Below are 18,460 nucleotides of genomic sequence, written 5' to 3'. Positions count from 1 at the left end.
TGGAGTGCATTGGGTTTGCAAGTACAGACCAAATAGGGAAGATAGATATTGCAAGAGGCATAAGCATTTAGAAACTAAATGGTTGCAAGAAAGGCTAAATGTTAGTGCTAAAAATTTAAAATTTCTTAGCCATACTTATGAACTTTGCAATGAACATGGTCATTTAAATATCAAATGCAAATTGTTTCATGATCGAATCGTGTCCAAAAATTGTGATGACTTGATTTCCCTTGCACATTATAGTGAACTTAGTTTGCTTTTGGGTTATGAAGAAATGAAACGTCAAACTAAGATTATTCCCGAATATAACTCATATAAATAGAACAACCATTATTCTCTAATTTAAATGAATAACCGTCTCGCATCAAACAAGATCCGGATATAATGTTCGTGCTCAACGCTGGTACCAAATAACAATTATTTAGGTATAAAACTAATCCTGAAGGTAGATGTAGAGGTAGTGTGCGGACGGCGATCACATCGACTTTGGAACCATTTCCCACGCGCATCGTCACCTCGTCCTTAGCCAATCTTCGCTTAATCTGTAGTCCCTGTTTCGAGTTGCAAATGTTAGCAATTGAACCAGTATCAAATACATAGGCACTACTGCGATCATTAGTAAGGTACACATCAATAACATGTATATCAAATATACCTTTTACTTTGCCATCCTTCTTCTCCGCCAAATACTTGGGGCAGTTCCACTTCCAGTGACCAGTCCCTTTGCAGTAGAAGAACTCAGTTTCAGGCTTAGGTCCAGACTTGGGTTTCTTCTCTTGAGCAGCAACTGGCTTGCTGTTCTTCTTGAAGTTCCCCTTCTTCCATTTACCCTTTTTCTTGAAACTAGTGGTCTTGTTGACCATCAACACTTGATGCTCCTTCTTGATGTCTACCTCCGTAGCCTTTAGCATTGCGAAGAGCTCAGGAATCGTCTTATCCATCCCTTGCATATTATAGTTCATCATGAAGCTCTTGTAGCTTGGTGGCAGTGATTGGAGAACTCTGTCAATGACACTATCATCAGGAAGATTAACTCCCAGCTGAGTCAAGTGGTTGTGGTACCCAGACATTCTGAGTATATGTTCACTGACAGAACTATTCTCCTCCATTTTGCAGCTATAGAACTTATTGGAGACTTCATATCTCTCAATCCAAGCATTTGCTTGAAATATTAACTTCAACTCCTGGAGCATCTCATATGCTCCATTGCGTTCAAAACGTCGTTGAAGTCCCGGTTCTAAGCTGTAAAGCATGGCACACTGAACTATCGAGTAGTCATCAGCTTTGCTCTGCCAGGTGTTCACAACATCTGGCGTTGCTCCTACAGTTGGTTTGTCACCTAGCAGTGCTTCCAGGACGTAATTCTTCTGTGCAGCAATGAGGATAATCCTTAAGTTACGGACCCAGTCCGTGTAGTTGCTACCATCATCTTTCAACTTAGCTTTCTCTAGGAACGCATTAAAATTCAACGGAACAACAACACGGGCCATCTATCTACGACAACATAGACATGCAAAATACTATCAGGTACTAAGTTCATGATAAATTAAAGTTCAATTAATCAAATTACTTAAGAACTCCCACTTAGATAGACATCCCTCTAATCATCTAAGTGGTCACGTGATTCGTATCAACTAAACCATGTCTGATCATCACGTGAGATGGAGTAGTTTTCAATGGTGAACATCGCTATGTTGATCATATCTACTATATGATTCACGCTCGACCTTTCGGTCTTAGTGTTCCGAGGCAATATCTGCATATGCTAGGCTCGTCAAGTTTAACCCGAGTATTCTGCATGTGCAAAACTGGCTTGCACCCGTTGTATGTGAACATAGAGATTATCACACTCGATCATCACGTGGTGTCTCGGCACGATGAACTTTAGCAACGGTGCATACTCAGGGAGAACACTTATACCTTGAAATTTAGTAAGAGATCATCTTATAATGCTACTGCCAAACTAAGCAAAATAAGATGCATAAAGGATAAACATCACATGCAATCAATATAAGTGATATGATATGGCCATCATCATCTTGTGCCTTTGATCTCCATCTCCAAAGCACCGTCATGATCACCATCGTCACCGGCTAGACACCTTGATCTTCATCGAAGCATCATTGTCATCTCGACAACTATTGCTTCTACGACTATCGCTGCCGCTTAGTGATAAAGTAAAGCAATTACATGGCGATTGCATTTCATACAATAAAGCGACAACCATATGGCTCCTGCCAGTTGCCGATAACTATGTTACAAAACATGATCATTTCATACAATAAAATTTAGCATCATGTCTTGACCATATCACATCACAACATGACCTGCAAAAACAAGTTAGACGTCCTCTACTTTGTAGTTGCAAGTTTTACGTGGCTGCTACGGGCTGAGCAAGAACCGTTCTTACCTACGCATCAAAAACCACAACGCGGTATAGTGATTGCTTTTTGATCTTCAGAAAGAACCATATTCATTGAATCCAATTCAACTAGAGTTGGAGAAACTGACACCCACCAGCCACCTATGTGCGAAGCACATCATAGAACCAGTCTCATGTAAGCGTACGCGTAATGTCGGTCTGAGCCGCTTCATCCAACAATATTGCTGAATCAAGAATCAACTAGTCACGACAAGCAATATGTGTATACTCACACCCACAACTCCTTTGTGTTCTACTCGTGCATATAACATCTACGCATAGACCTGGCTCGGATGCCACTATTGGGGAACGCAGTAATTTCAAAAAAATTCCTACACACACGCAAGATCTATCATGGTGACACATAGCAACGAGAGGGAAAGAGTGTTGTCCACGTACCCTCGTAGACCGTAAATGGAAGCATTATGACAACGCGGTTGATGTAGTAGTACGTCTTCACGGTCCGACCGATCCTAGTACCGAAAGTACGGCACCTCCGTGATCTGCACACGTTCGGCTCGGTGACGTCCCACGAACTCTCGATCCAGCTGAGTGTCGAGGGAGAGCTTCGTCAGCACGACGGCGTGATGATGGTCATGATGAAGCTACCAGCGCAGGGCTTCGCCTAAGAACTACGACAATATGACCGAGGTGGATTATGGTGGAGGGGGGCACCGCACACGGCTAAGAGATCAATGATCAACTTGTGTGTTCTAGGTTGCCCCCTGCCCCCGTATATCAAGGAGCAAGGGGGAGGTCGGCCGTCCCTAGTGGCGTGCCAAGGGAGGAGGAATCCTCCCCCTAGTAGGAGTAGGATTCCTCCTTTCCTAGTCCAACTAGGAGGAGAAGGGGAAAGAAGGAAAGGAGAGGACGAGGAGAAGGAAAGGGGGGGCCTCCCTAGTCCAATTTGGACTCCCTATAGGGAGGGGGCGCGGCTGCCCCTTGTGGGCTTCCTCCCCTCTTCCCAATGGCCCATGTAGGCCCAATCTTTCCCCGGTGGGGGGGGGGGGTTCCGGTAACCCTCCGGCACTCCGGTTTTCTTTGAAATCACCCGGAACACTTCCGGTGTCCGAATATAGTCGTCCAATATATCAATCTTTATGTCTCAACCATTTAGAGACTCGTCGTCATGTCCGTGATCATATCCGAGACTCCGAACTACCTTAGGTACATCAAAACACATAAACTCATAATACCGATCATCACCGAATGTTAAGTGTGCGGACCCTACGGGTTTGAGAACTATGTAGACATAACCGAGACACATCTCCGGTCAATAACCAATAGCGAAATTTGGTTGTTCATATTGGCTCCCACATATACTACAAAGATCTTTATCGGTCAACCCGCATAACAACATACGTTGTTCCCTTTGTCATCGTATGTTACTTGCCCGAGATTTGATCATCGGTATCTCAATACCTAGTTCAATATCATTATCGGCAAGTCTCTTTACTCGTTCTGTAATGCATCATCCCGTAACTAACTCATTAGTCACATTGCTTGCAAGGCTTATAGTGATGTGCATTACCGAGAGGGCCCAGAGATACCTCTCTGAAACTCGGAGCGACAAATCCTAATCTCGATCTATGCCAACTCAACAAACACCATCGGGGACACCTGTAGAGCATCTTTATAGTCACCCAGTTACGTTGTGACGTTTTATAGCACACTAAGTGTTCCTCCGGTATTCGGGAGTTGCATGATCTCATATTCATAGGAACATGTATAAGTTATGGAGAAAGCAATAGCAGTAAACTAAACGATCATCGTGCTAAGCTAACGGATGGGTCAAGTCAATCACATCATTCTCTAATGATGTGATCCCGTTAATCACATGACAACTCATGTCTATGGTTAGGAAACATAACCATCATTGATTCAACGAGCTAGTCAAGTAGAGGCATACTAGTGACACTCTGTTTGTCTATGTATTCACACATGTACTAAGTTTCTGGTTAATACAATTCTAGCATGAATAATAAACATTTATCATGATATAAGGAAATATAAATAACAACTTTATTATTGCCTCTAGGGCATATTTCCTTCACTTAGACCATGAGAGTATCGAGTTTCTTCATGCTTGCTTCATGAACTTTGGGGTTTGTTAAACGTCATCTGTAAATGGGTGGCTATTACGGCAGCTTACGGGTTCATGGAAAAGTATGTCAAGTAACTTGATAGCTCAAGATTAGGATTTGCTCCTCCGACGATGGAGAGATATCTCTGGTCCTCTCGGTGTTACAGTATCCATCATCATCTGGTCAGACATAGTGTGATTTGATCACAGTGATGCCAGAACGCGGAAACGAGAAAAGAGAACAATGCCAGTAACGAGGTAACTGGCATAGTGGACAAGTTGTTGATCCACGGGGATGCCAACATGTCTCACCTCGGGTATTTGTAACATATCACGAAGCAACAGGAATAGCACATGACAATTGGAGGTTCACTCGAATATTTATTCGTGTGGGTATAGGGGTCAATATGGGTGTCCACGGCTCCGATATTGATCATTGATCGGAAGGGGTTCCGGGTCATGTCTATACTTCATCGAACCTATAGGGTCACATGCTTAAGGGTCATCTATCTGCTGAATACTAGACAGGGAGTCTGAGAGAAAATCACCAAAAAAGTTTCGGACACCGGAAAAGTTTCAGACAGTGGAAAAGTTCCGCAGAGAGAGGTCATCGGATGAGTTTCGGTGAAACCAAAAAGTTGTTTTGGGATATACTATTAAGTCAAATTGGTTTCGGCACATGCCTGATAATTCTTGCAGGGTGCCAGAGTCATTCTGGAAACATTCTGGAATTTTCCGGGATAAAAGCTGGAAATGCTCCGGAGCTACCGGAACCACTTCAGATGCTTTTCGCAGATGAGAATCATTAATCCGGAATTGTTTCGGAATGCGTTGAAAATTATTTTATTGGGACTGGAAATGTTCTAAGCTCACATAAATATTTTCAGTTCGAACGGACGCTAAAAAATGTTGTCGTGCATAGTGAAAGTGCTTTTTGGGATATTTATGGAAAGCCACCTTTTGGGGCTTTTCCCAAAAGGCTTCTAGAAGGACTTGGGGATCAAGGAACCCCCTTTGTGGGACCCCCATGAAGATGGGACGTTGGAGGGTGCAGCTCCTCCATGGGGCTCCACTTGTCATCCCTTTATGCCCTTTTATGTGTGACATAAAGTGTGGGCATTTTGGGTTTTTTCATGTGCCCCCTACCCCTTGGGTTTTCCTATAAATAGAGGAGGAGAGGAACTCTCCACATACACTATTTCTCACATACAAGTGCCATTTCAATGATCTGGCTTCTCTCTCCCTCCCCGTGAAATAGTTTCATAGAGCCGAAAGGCTGTCTGGGTTCCGGTGGGAATTAGTTCTGGACGGCATAGCCCTGCCAGATAGATGACACCGTATGTGTGCAACTCTGTAGAGAGATCGTAGTTTTGGTCTTAGTTTGAGAGTGCCTCCCGAAGGGCTGTCCGTGTGATCGTCCGAGTTTCGAAGGTCCTTCCAAAGGGCTGTCTGAGTGATCGTCCATGCTTTGAAGGTCCTCCCGAAGGGCTGTCCGCGACATCGCCCGAGGGACTGTCCAACCGCCTCCCGGAGGCCTGTCCGAGGGGCAGATGAGGGTATACATCCTCGATGTTGGGAGGTTGTAAATCCTAGCTGTGGGGATCTACACCGCCGATCGTCATCGACTCTACTTCCGCTGTGCTACGAGTCGGTAACGAAAAGATCAAACCTTGTATGCAGTCTCCATAGTGATCTTGGGCTGGTGCGTAAGTCGAAATTTTTGTTTTCTGTCGCATTACCCTACCCCGCGGCCATCCGCATACTTGCATATGGAATTCCAGGCGATCTGGTGGATGAGTATGTGCGTATGAGTGAGTCCACATGTCTGTTGTCATTGTACAAGTTCTGTAAGGCCGTGGTGGCAGTGTTTGGCCCTGAGTACTTGAGGCAACCAATAGGTGTATTGGTCCATCATGTTCATTCAAGACAATATCGATTTGATTGTAAAACTATTTTATTAGAGACAATTTCGGTTGGGTTGTAAAACTATTTTTATTTTCAGACAATTAATATTTGGACATGCAAACTTGTTTTGATATGCATATACGGGCATTTTTGGCCGTGGCAGACAGGATGGGGCCAAAGGATGCGGCCGCGCGCTAGACGCACGGCCACCGCATCCCAAGACAGGCCCGGACACGACCCCATTGCCCTATCCAAACGGACCGAATCCAGACAAAGTGGACGTCCGTTTAGGATCATGCGGTGGAGTTGGCCTTAGGTCGCGTTGTTCTCACGCAAAACACAGCTCCCTTTCCCACTTCGTTCTCCTCATGTGTCATAGGAAGGCACCTCCGAAATACCACAGGAGGGGACCAGCGCACCTACTCACGGAATCGTCGGGCATTCTTTTTTTCATCGGAATCGGGATTTATTCAGAACTAGCACATATGCATGTGGGTTGCAACGGGTGAAATAATGGCACTCATTTCACAATACCCACTTCGCATGCCACTGCGTTTCACTTCTATCCAACTCTGACAAATTTTCAGAAATAAATTTACCCTCATCTCTAGCGACAATTTAAAAGTAATGTTATTGCCGTCATGCGTACCAGAATTTTATTAAAAGGAACAAATAAAAATAGGTACATTCAAGAATGGAGGGAAACTTTGTGAAACTGAACTTGTTACTTTTCCTTGCTTTTAACAACATATTAATGTTACTTGTTTGATGTGTACTCCCTCCGTAAACTAATATAAGAGGGAGTAGATGATATCCGGAGTACTCTTGGAGGAAGAAAAAAAATTGATAATATAAAGTACGAAGTTAACTATATATACCGTATTGTTGTATCTGGAGTACTGAATCTGAAACTTTTCTTCTACTGGACTCAGATTCTTAATCCATGAGCTTCTAACTCTCACGGGATTCGGTCCGCGTTTGTCTTCAGTGAATCCACGTGGATCTTGTCTTTGTTTGCCTGTGTTCGTGTGTCTACAGGTTAGATCCTTCTGATCTACGCTTCTCTTCATCGGTGGCGGATGTTGTTCTGGTGCGCTAGTCCTATAGGGCCTTAGCACAACGACTTCTCGGTTGTCTACTACAATAAGGTTTGTCCGGCTCCAATGAGGGAGGGGCGAAGACGGCAGCGCGCCTTCGGGTTGCTCTAGTTCTAGTAGTCGTTGCTAGGTGCTCTATGAACCTAGATGTATTTTTTACTTCTAGTGTTTTTACTACCTTGATAGTTGATGAATAGATTCGAAGTTATTTAAAAAAAGCTTCTAACTCTTCTTCTCCTCCTAAGCCACAACCTTGTCATCGTCGAAGTTGTTGCAGCTTGTCGTCGTTGCCATTGTCTTGGATGCCTCCGCCCGTTGCTATATCGTGCTGCCTGCTCGCCGTTACCGGAGTTGACACTGCTGCTCCCATCGTCGTAGTCACCATGACCGCAGACTCGACATGGCGCACTGACGCCAGTCGCCGCCTCCACGGACTCAACCTGGCGCACTGACGCCGGTCACCGCCGTGATTTCTTGTTCCTCTCCGGTGACATACACCACTTCTCCGGCGACACACGCCGAGTCCCTTCACCGCCGGTGACACACGCCGTCGATGCCGTCGCAATCGAATGGCTGACGCCATGGCGTCGCGTGCATGCTGCACCACGGCGCTCCACGCCACCCGTGCCGCGACCTCCGCGGCCTCCTCGCCGCGCGGCCACGACCTCCATCACCGACTCACCGCGATTATACAAGGCTCTGATGTCAATTGTTGGGACAAATCCGGACTATCTCACTCTCACACTCGCTCAGACGTAGATGAAAGAAGGAAAGGGACACACATGTTTCCAACGCACAAACACTTCGTCGCACGAACAGCGCCTCGGCCGCATGAACGGCTTCACTTTACTCAACCTGGGCACATACCCACACGGCTCGGCAACTCACCGCACCACTTTACATCAGTACACACTACACAGGGAAGGGGTTTTATACCCAGGTGCACACACACGCACACGGCCACCACACCGGCCACTAACTCCACGCACCAAGCTACCTAACTAACCTCATCCAGCTGACAACTCATGCATGCATGCAGCTCGCCGATATGGCCGATTCTGAAGCTGCTGGACAAAGCGCCCACGCGAGCCTCCACTGCGCACGCACGCCTAGCGGCCCGCTCGCCCAGGCCGCGCACACGACGCGTTCCAGGGCATACGTTGCGGCTGGCTCAACTGATCGCCGCGACCACAACTCCTGACGCCTCACGATCACACACCTGGCTACAAACCGGCTTGATTCGGACTCGACCGACACGCACACACACGCTGGTCACCATCATGTCGTGGCTTATTCCTAACATCCTCGACATCAATAACACCCATTTGTATCTTAATTATGGTATGGAGTGAAATCTAGGGTAAAATAGAAATGATTGAATAGGCTTAGCAATTCTTTTGCAAGTTTAAAACACAACTTTCAATGATAAATTTCATGTTACCTCCATGTTTGGAACTTCCCTCAAAGACCTGTCAGTAAAACACGAGTGCATTGCTCGCAATACGGCCTATAAGTAGGATAAAGATTTCAAGATCGGCGTTTCTGCACAAGAGAGTTTCACCAACAGTAGTAAGTTACATGGTGGGGTATGACAACCACCGCCGCTCGCTCCGTAACAACATATTCAGATGTAAATATATATTCTATAAGGACTGTGATATTTGGCACATGTGTGCCATATAAGCAAAACTGCTACATTTCTACTTCCTTCACTTTAAATATACGCATACATTAACATTATTCCTCCTTTCACGTGCATTTCTCATTCTAATTATATTTTTACACTAGAGGACAAAAAAACTGATGCCATTCTAGATTCTTTTTATTCCAAAAATTTAAAATGTTTTGTAGCTCAAACCATCGGTCTGATGTAAAAATCGTTTTTCCATAAAAAATCGTCGCGATGAGACGTTCAAAACTAGATTCCATGTTGGCATGTTCCAGTGACTTTTTTCAGCCAAAATTTACCACACCAAGGTTACATAAGTTACCATGCCCATTATATGCAAGTTACCGTGCTATTTCCACTTTAGTTATCGAAGGCATAAAAATGATTCATCGACCCTGCAGTTTAATATTACCATGTTGTATTCGTATAAGTTTTCGGGCCTGTGGTTCCTATACTACCATGTTGTTTTTAGGTCTGCGGTTCGTATATTACCATGTTCTTTGGTCAATGTTATATCGGTGCTTGTACATGAGTTATCAGCCATGGTTCGTATATTACCATGATGTTTTCATATAAGTTACCAGGCGGTACGATTTTAACATTTTTTTTTCGCTTGATCAAAGTTACCGTGGTGTTTGTACGTAGGTATGTGATGTGTATGTAACCATATTATTTACACAAAATTTACGGGGGTATGTTTTCAATAATTTCCTCACCGACTCAAATATTACCATGGTATGTGTACGCAAGTTATCGGGTATGCGATGGGTATATTACTATGCTATTTATACAGAAGTTATCGGGGTATCTTTTCAACAAAAAATTTCTCCAGATCAAATTTACCGCGGTGTTTGGACCTAAATTATCAAGGTTGTGATGCGTAATTTACTATGCTATTTACATACAAAAGTTACCAGTGTATTTTTCGACCACATTTTACTACTTTTTCCCAAATCAAGACTATTACCGTGCTATATACACATAAGTTCCCCAGGTATATTTTCAACAACTTCGTCCACCCGAATCAAACTTATCATGGTCTTTGTACGTAAGTTATCGGGTTTTTTGGTTCATATATAAACGTGCTATTTTAACTTAAGTTATCGTGGATATGTTTTACGACAACTTTTCCGCCCTTTAGTCAAAATTACCACGGTGTTTGTATGTAAGTTATCAGGTATACGATTTGTATATTACCGTTCTATTTTCACGTAAGTTATCGGGGTATATTTTTCAACAATTTTTTCCTCTTTGGACAAAGTTACCATGGTATTTGCACCCAAGTTAGCAAGTCGCAAGATCACAGACATGACGTCCCTTGAACTCTTGATCCAGCAAAGTGTCGAGAGAGAGTTTTGTTAACACGACGACATGATGACGGTGATGGTGAAGTGATCCACGTAGGGCTTCGCCTAAGCACTACAACAATATGACCGGAGGCGTAAAATATGGAGGGGGCGCCGCACATGGCTAAGAATCAATATTGTGTGTTCTAGCGGTGCACCCCTTCATATATATAGGTTGGAGGCGAGGATAGGCAGCCAAGGGGCCGCCCCAAGTACGAGGAATCCTACTTGGGCGCCTCCCAATTCGCCCCCCCCCCCTTCCATATCCGTCCGGAGGGGGGAGGAAGGAGGAGGGAGGAGGAGGGAAGGAAGGGGGAGGCCGAATCCCTCCCCTTCCTTTCTCCCTTCTCCTCTTTCCTTCCCTCTTATTTTAGCCTACATGAGGCGCACCAGCCCCTTAGGGGCTGGTCTGTCCTCCTCTTGGACCATTAAGGCCCATGTAGTTTCCGGGGGGATGCCTCGAACCCCTTTCGGTGACCCGAAATGCACCCGGTACCCCCGAAACACTTTCGGTGTCTGAATATCATCGTTATACATATCAATCTTTACCTCTCAACCATTTCGAGACTCCTCGTCATGTCTGTGATCTCATCCGGGACTTCGAGCAACATTCGGTCACCAAATCACATAACTCATATAATACAAAATCGTCATTGAACGTTAAGCGTGCGGACCCTACGGGTTCGAGAACTATGTAGACATGACTGAGACACCTCTCCAGTCGATAACCAACAACGGAACCTGGATGCTCATATTGGTTCCTACATATTCTACGAAGATCTTTATCGGTCGTACCTTAATGACAACATACGTTATTCCCTTTTTCATCAGTATGTTAATTGCCCGAGATTCAATTATCGGTATCATCATACCTAGTTCAATCTCGTTACCGGCAGGTCTCTTTACTCGTTCCGTAATACATCATCCCGTAACTAACTCATTAGTCACATGTTTGCAAGGCTTATCATGATGTGTATTATCGATAGGGCCCAGAGATACCTCTCCGACACTCGGAGTGACAAATCCTAATCTCGATCTATGCCAACCCAACAAACACCTTCGGAGATACCTGTAGAGCATCTTTATAATCACCCAGTTGCGTTGTGATGTTTGATAGCACACAAGGTATTCCTCCGGTATCCGGGAGTTGCATAATCTCATAGTCAAAGGAATATGTGTATGACATGAAAAAAGCAATAGCAATAAAACTGAACGATCAATATGCTAAGCTAACGAATGAGTCTTGTCCATCACATCATTCTCCTAATAATGTGATCCCGTTCATCAAATGACAACACATGTCTATGGTTAGGAAATTTAACCATATTTGATTAAAGGGCTAGTCTAGTAGAGGCTCACTAGAGACACGGTGTTTTGTCTATGTATCCACACATGTATCAAGTTTCCGGTCAATACAATTCTAGCATGAATAATAAACATTTATCATGGTATAAGAAAATATAAAATAACAACTTTATTATTGCATCTAGGACATATTTCTTTCAGTTTTCAATAACTCCCTCCACCCTCCGTTGTTAAAGTTATCATGATGTTTGTATGTAAGTTATCAAGTCTGCGGAGCGTAAATTATTATGTTATTTACACATAAGTTAGTGACATAGCGATGTCCGCCTCTGGTCACTGCCACTACACCACAACACTACATCCCCGACAGCCAGGTTGGTCAGGAATACATGTTACGCCGATAGACAGTCGGTCGGGAAAGCCTATTACCGACCGACCCTGTCTGTTGGGGAAAGTCCAGACGGGGAAACCCTTTCCCGACCGACTGGTTGTCAGCTATGATGTATCTTTCCCGACCAGCATTCTGTTGGGCCTGCTATGGGCCTTTCCCGACCAACAGTCCGTTGGGGCTGCCATGGGCCTTTCCCGACCGACTATCTAACACATTATTCTTTCCCAACCAACAATCCGTTGGGGCTGTCATGGGCCTTTCCCGACCAACTATCTGACACGGTATTCTTTCCCAACCAACAATCCGTTGGGGTTGTGATGGGCCTTTCCCAACCGACTATCTGACACAATATTCTTTCCCGACCGACAATCCGTTGGGGCTGCTATGGGCCTGTCCCAACCAACTATCACACAGGGCATTCTTTCCCAGCCAACAGTCTGGTGGGCCTAGCATTAGCCCTCCCATATAACTAGATTTCATGTTATCAACGGAATATCAATCAACTTAGAAAATTCATTACAGTAACGTGCATGTCGTTAACCAGAAAGCAAACAATAATAACACACATTCATTACTTTTCACATCCAAATTTCCCATAAACTAATTTAATTAATTAACTAGAGCAAACATTATGGTTCATTGTTTGAGAGCAAAAAATATGTCGCTTTGTTTTCTGGAATTTGCCCTAGAGGCACATCATCTACATTGGCTCCTGGTAGTGAGCAACTAGATACCCACCAAGATCCTTCCATCATTCTCGTACTTGACATCAAAGCCTTCCTTCTTCATCTCATTGATCCATATTCCCATCGCCACATCCTCCAGCTTGAACATCTGCAAGTCAAAATCCCAAGTTAATATTCCACACCATAGCTGGAGAGCATGATATTTTCTCTAAGCTGCCTTCAACTGAAGAGAATTCATTAGCACTAGCGGGGAAGGAGGCACCCTTGGTATCTTTCCGCATTGGGCTGCAAACAAAAGCATATATTTTCATATCTGAATATGAATCTCCAGACTGCAATTAGAAATGTAGAACTGTGTTGTAGGTATGATTATAGCAGCAAACAATATCCTGCTCTGAACTGAATGTTTATGGCTATCTGAAGGTAGAGCAAGACAGAGTTATGAAGATAGAGACATCAAATGGGTTTAAATGACAAAACTGAGATATGTAACATTTTGTCAGGCCCCTACCGGTGATATCTATGTAGCTGTTTTTTTTCGCGGTAGAACTTGACAGATGGAGGTTTGAGCAAAAAGAAGATGAAGCAGAGCATGTACTACACGCACAGTACCACCCAGGATGGTGTGAAATTGAAATTAGCCTCAGAGAGAAACATGTAAAAATATATGTAGTAACATTCCCGAAGAATTGAAAACCCCATATAGTTTTCATATCTAAATTTGAATCTCCAGACTGCAATTGGAAATGTAGAGGTGTAGGTATCGATTATATAATTAAAATAGAAGAAGAACAAGCCATCACCTTAATCCACAAATGCTAAAAAAAATAGTATCCATTGATTTTAATTATAACGGCTGAGCTAAAGAGATGAACAGTTATGTAGAACATCTATTGGGTACAATCTGTCACGTACAAACAGATATATGTTTACGCTGGAGCCAAACACGATTACAATCATAGGGAAAAAAGTGTGTAGTCCGACGGGAGCCAAACACGATTAAGGAAAAAAAAGCAGTAGTCCGGTTGGCACACGTAATAGCACCAGCGTGAGCGAGGTGCAATTTGTATTGCCGTCCAAAAGTTAAAAACATGAAATTATCGCTCATGACATTTACAAATTAATATTGGCTGCTTTATCATCATAAACACACGACATACCCATGTGCTAAAAGCAGTTTTTTTCCAGCGTTGCTAGAAACAGTCAACCAGGCTAAATATACATCCCATGCAATTGTTTTTTGCTAAATATACATATACAAGTTGGTTACGTTCCAGCTAAAGAAAAGGAGGTCACGTGCATGTGTACAACTTGATACTTTTCTTTCCTTTTGAAAGCGTACAATTTAATAGTTAGTTGCCAGATTGATTCATGGCCTGATTGATTTTGGTGGGAAAATCAGGTTGAAGAGTCTTGATCGTATTGGAGTAGGACATATTGTCAATCTTATATAGTAATATGCCCATGCCTGCATGCATCTGCCGCGCTCCGCGTCTTGGTAGCACGATGGCGCCGCGGATATGGCAGCCATCCGGCAACCCAGCGTGGATCTCATCGAGTACGAAAGAAATTTAGTGTTCGTTGTGCGTGCAAAGGAGGAAGAGGAGATAGCAATATTTCTGTGGGATGTGGTCGTTAGCTTGTACTACTTTGGCCCCCCACAAAAAAGAAAGAAAGAAAAAAGCCTGTACTACTTTGGCAGGATCCAAATCCACCATGAACCTTCAGCATGCCATGGCAACATCCGATAGATCGCCTAAGGCCCTATTCGTTTAATCCCCTCGCCACAGGGATTGGAGGAGATTGGGGAGGTTTGAGGTGGATTTTGACTTGCAAGGGATTTAATCCCCTCCAATCCCTTTCAAAACTCTCCAAACTCTGTCTAACCGAACAAGGCCTAAAGAAGGATCGTGATGCCACAAATCCCACAAAAAATTCAGATTCCACCGTGGGTGCAAAGGAGGAAAAGCAGAAAGCGATACATCTATCGGGTAGGCAAGCGAGAGATTCAACATGTCACGACAGCATCTTATCCACCATGAACCTTTGGCATGCCATGAAAACATCTGATAGAGGACCTAAAGAAGGATCGTGATGCCACAAATCCCACAAGAAATTCAGAGTCCACTGTGGGTGCAAAGGAGAAAAGGGAGAAAGTGGTACTTCTGTGAGCTGGGCAAGCGAGAGATTCAAAATGTCATGACAGCATCTCATCCAGCAGCTAAAGAAGGATCGTGATGGCCAAAATCCCACGAGAAATCGAGTGTCCACCGTGCAACAAAGAAGGAAGAGGAAAAAGCGATAGTTCTGTGGGCTGTGGTCGTTCCTCTGGTCCGCGGAAGCTAAACCGATACTTCTGTGGGCTTTGATCGTTCCTTGCGCTCCACGGAAGCTAAAATGATACTTCTGTGGGCTGTTGTCTAGGAGACTGAGGTAGGAATAATCTTAGCATGTTAGCCTCTACTCTGCAGAAGCTAATGCTTTTCTGGACTGTATCAAGCTCACACGTGAGGCTCTCAGAAAAAGAACAAACAAGGTTAGCCTGTTAACTAAACCATACATAACAAAAAAAAAATTGAACCATGTAGCAAGGAGGAATAAATATATTGCATTGTGATCTATAGCTAATATGAAACTAGAGGGATATAATAAGATGTTTCATTGCCCAAAAAAATTGTACACAATTCATACCACATGGCGACCTTACAGAAATAGATAGGATACAGAGGGCAAAACAAGAAGCGAGTAACGGATCTGAAGACGAACATTCTTCACACGCTACACCTTTTTCCTATAGAGAAACTAATTTAACTGATGAAGAAAACCAATTAGAAAGAATTCTTCGAAGAAAACAAAAGCACCAAGGAGACAACATATGTGCCAAGATAAAAATAGAAAACAAACGGCCAGTTTTTATAAAACAGAGCAGTAATAAAAAAGAATCCATGTTGTCTTAAATAGGTAAGCAAATGTGCCTAACACTATTTGATAATATACGCCGACAATTATATATAGGCCTTAGATAGACAAGCAATAAAGTCAGTCAAAGCAAGGTGAGCATAGACAAGCAATATAGGCAATTTTTTTCCCTCAAAAAAAAAGGTGCGCATAGTTGAAGCATACACGAGTATGCCACTGCAATGAATAGCACACTTGCAAGAGACATATACCTACACAGTGAAGACTAGAAACATAGTGATTGAGACATACATGTAAAAATAGATGTACAGTGGAACATAGAAGTGCGTTACCTTCTTATGTCAGAACTAGATGAAACTGATGCGCTGTTATTGCCCAGATCAAGTGCTGTTAGCTTTAAACTGTCTACACTTTTTGTTGGATGGGTGGATGACTTGTCTCCTTCAGAATGTTTACGATTCACCTCTTGATTGCCACTGGAATATTTCTCTTTACTTGACTCCAGTTTCATTGCTTAGCTGATTGCTTCACCTTCTTTAGGCAAATTATTCCCTTGAAAAGACTGATTATGCAATATCCATGTGCCCATAGGGGATAACTCTCTTCAGACATTCCTACATAAATGAAAGGACTAAGAACTCAAATGATTAAGAACAGTAGCGGCAAAAGCATTTGCTAAGCAGTAAATAGCATCGTAAAATGTAAATGATGAGGGGAAAAGAATCAACAGAATAGTATACCATCTAAGAAACTTTTATCTTGTTACCCAGATCTCATAATAAAAAATGGAATAATCATTCCAAAACCACATATTCTGAAACAATGTTGTATTAGATGGTCCGCCTTATTTGTTTACAGCAACACAATTTCATCTGTACTCTTCTGAAAAGAACACATTATTTTTCACCTGTCCTGAAGAAAAAGTTTTGTTTACAAACATTTGAGTGTAACAGCAAGATTGAACCATGTCTAGAGATAAATCAGTGTCTATATTCTCCTCTTATTAAGTATGTTTAGCTCAATGCCACTTCTTACCTGTTGGTGGTATACAAAATATTTTTGTTATTCTCTTCATATAAAGTTGTCTCAGATAATGTACAGTTCATTGCTTACAAGGTTTAACAGAATTACAATTCGTAGCAAAGTTTCAGTTTTCAAGGGGAGAACCTATTGACATGTATACTGCCTAATGCTATTTCCAAGGAAGAAATTGGATTAATCACCAATCAGTAGGCAGTAGAACATCAACATTCAGCAGCACAACCTTGGCTAGCAGCACACCGCACACCACAGCAAGCACACGCAGCAGAAAATCAGCTAGCACACCACAACCACACAAGCAGCAAGCACCACAGGAGCAGTAGCAAGCAGCAAGCAGGCACACGGTCACGCAGTAGTAGCAAGCAGCAAGTAGGCAGCAGCACAAGCAGGGGAAGAGAGGTGAGCAGAGGAACTACCTGAGGGAGGAGCTCGGGGATTCAGGCAGGGTGGATGAATGGGAGCAGATCCGGCCGGGGAAGGCCGAAAGGGGAGGAACCGAGGGCATCTTTTCTCCTCTATATCCAAAGCCCCTCACTAGCCCTATCCCGAGCCCCCTCTCGCCGGCGCCAAGATCTCTTCTGTACTTCGATGAAAATGGTGGATACGACGGTGGAGAATGGGGAGTACGGGCCAGGCAGGGTGGCGTCAGCCTCGCTGGAAGCTTACGCGTGGTGGCTGGCCGGAGAGAGCACTAGCCGGGGAACAGCAGTGGAGCGCGTGGCCGTGGCAGGATGGTGTGGGGTCGGCGGTGGAGACACTGGAGAACGAGCGGGAGAGGGGGCTACAGACTCGCCGCCAGGAGAGCACGTAGCCGGACGGGGAGAGAGCACGAGCGGCGAGAGAGGGCTCGAGCGGCGGCGGCGGCGGCGGTGGTGGAGGATTTAGGTTTGGAGGCAGAACGAGATTTGGGGGCAGTCTGTGGAACGGGGTGGAGGCAGGACGAGAAAAGGAGGGATTTTTCTCGTAGTGGGCTGTTTCCGCGCCAAGTTTTCATCCCCCCGCGCGCAGCTACCTGGCCGGCCCAGTACCCGCAGACAATCGGTCGGCGTTCATTGCCGACCAACAATCCAAGCGGAAGTGAAGCGTTCCCGACCGATAATGTGACGTGGGATAGTAAAGTATTCTCGACCGACAATTAGATGCTACATGTTTGTATTGCCGACCGACAGTCTGATACAAGTTTTTCTGACCAACAGTCTAATGGTATGTTGTACTTTTTCCAACACACGTCTGTAGGGAATGTGGTGTCGTGGTATAGTGTGCCCTGTGCGTAAATTATCAAGTTGCACAACATGGTGTTGGTGGTGCAGAACGTGCATTTAGATATATGACATCTCACTGATCAACCTCTACTCTCTCGATCGATAAAAACCATCACCCTCTGTCTAAAATTGTAAGCACAAGTAGGCTACATACACTCCATAAAAAGCCTTGAGATAGCCAGAAGGACTCAAGTCCAATCAGCTGATTAAGTGACTACAGTGAACAAGGTGGCACTAAAAAGTTGACCACACATCTTCAGATTAAAAGGTTGTCGTAAGCGGCATTGAATAGCCAACAATAGATTATCATACTATTTACATGAAAAATACCGTG

The 18,460-nt window shown here is 44.0% G+C and overlaps 1 long non-coding RNA gene across 2 annotated transcripts; it reads right to left on the bottom strand.

Moving 5' to 3' along the window:
* Positions 1-12,761: 12,761 nt before the first annotated feature.
* LOC119356227 lies at positions 12,762-17,822 on the bottom strand. 2 transcript variants are annotated; one of them, XR_005171872.1, is made up of 3 exons: positions 17,281-17,822; positions 16,156-16,454; positions 12,762-13,052 (listed from the first exon to the last, which is right to left on the bottom strand). It is a non-coding gene; the product is annotated as an uncharacterized LOC119356227 (long non-coding RNA). The 2 variants fall into 2 exon arrangements; XR_005171871.1 differs by having other exon boundaries at positions 16,156-16,437; positions 17,281-17,821.
* Positions 17,823-18,460: the final 638 nt, after the last annotated feature.

This window comes from Triticum dicoccoides, chromosome 2A (genome assembly GCF_002162155.2).
Source record: "Triticum dicoccoides isolate Atlit2015 ecotype Zavitan chromosome 2A, WEW_v2.0, whole genome shotgun sequence".
Classification (NCBI taxonomy): Eukaryota; Viridiplantae; Streptophyta; class Magnoliopsida; order Poales; family Poaceae; genus Triticum; species Triticum dicoccoides.
Note: the sequence above shows the minus strand (reverse complement) of the source record. Positions and strands in the feature narration are given on the sequence as shown.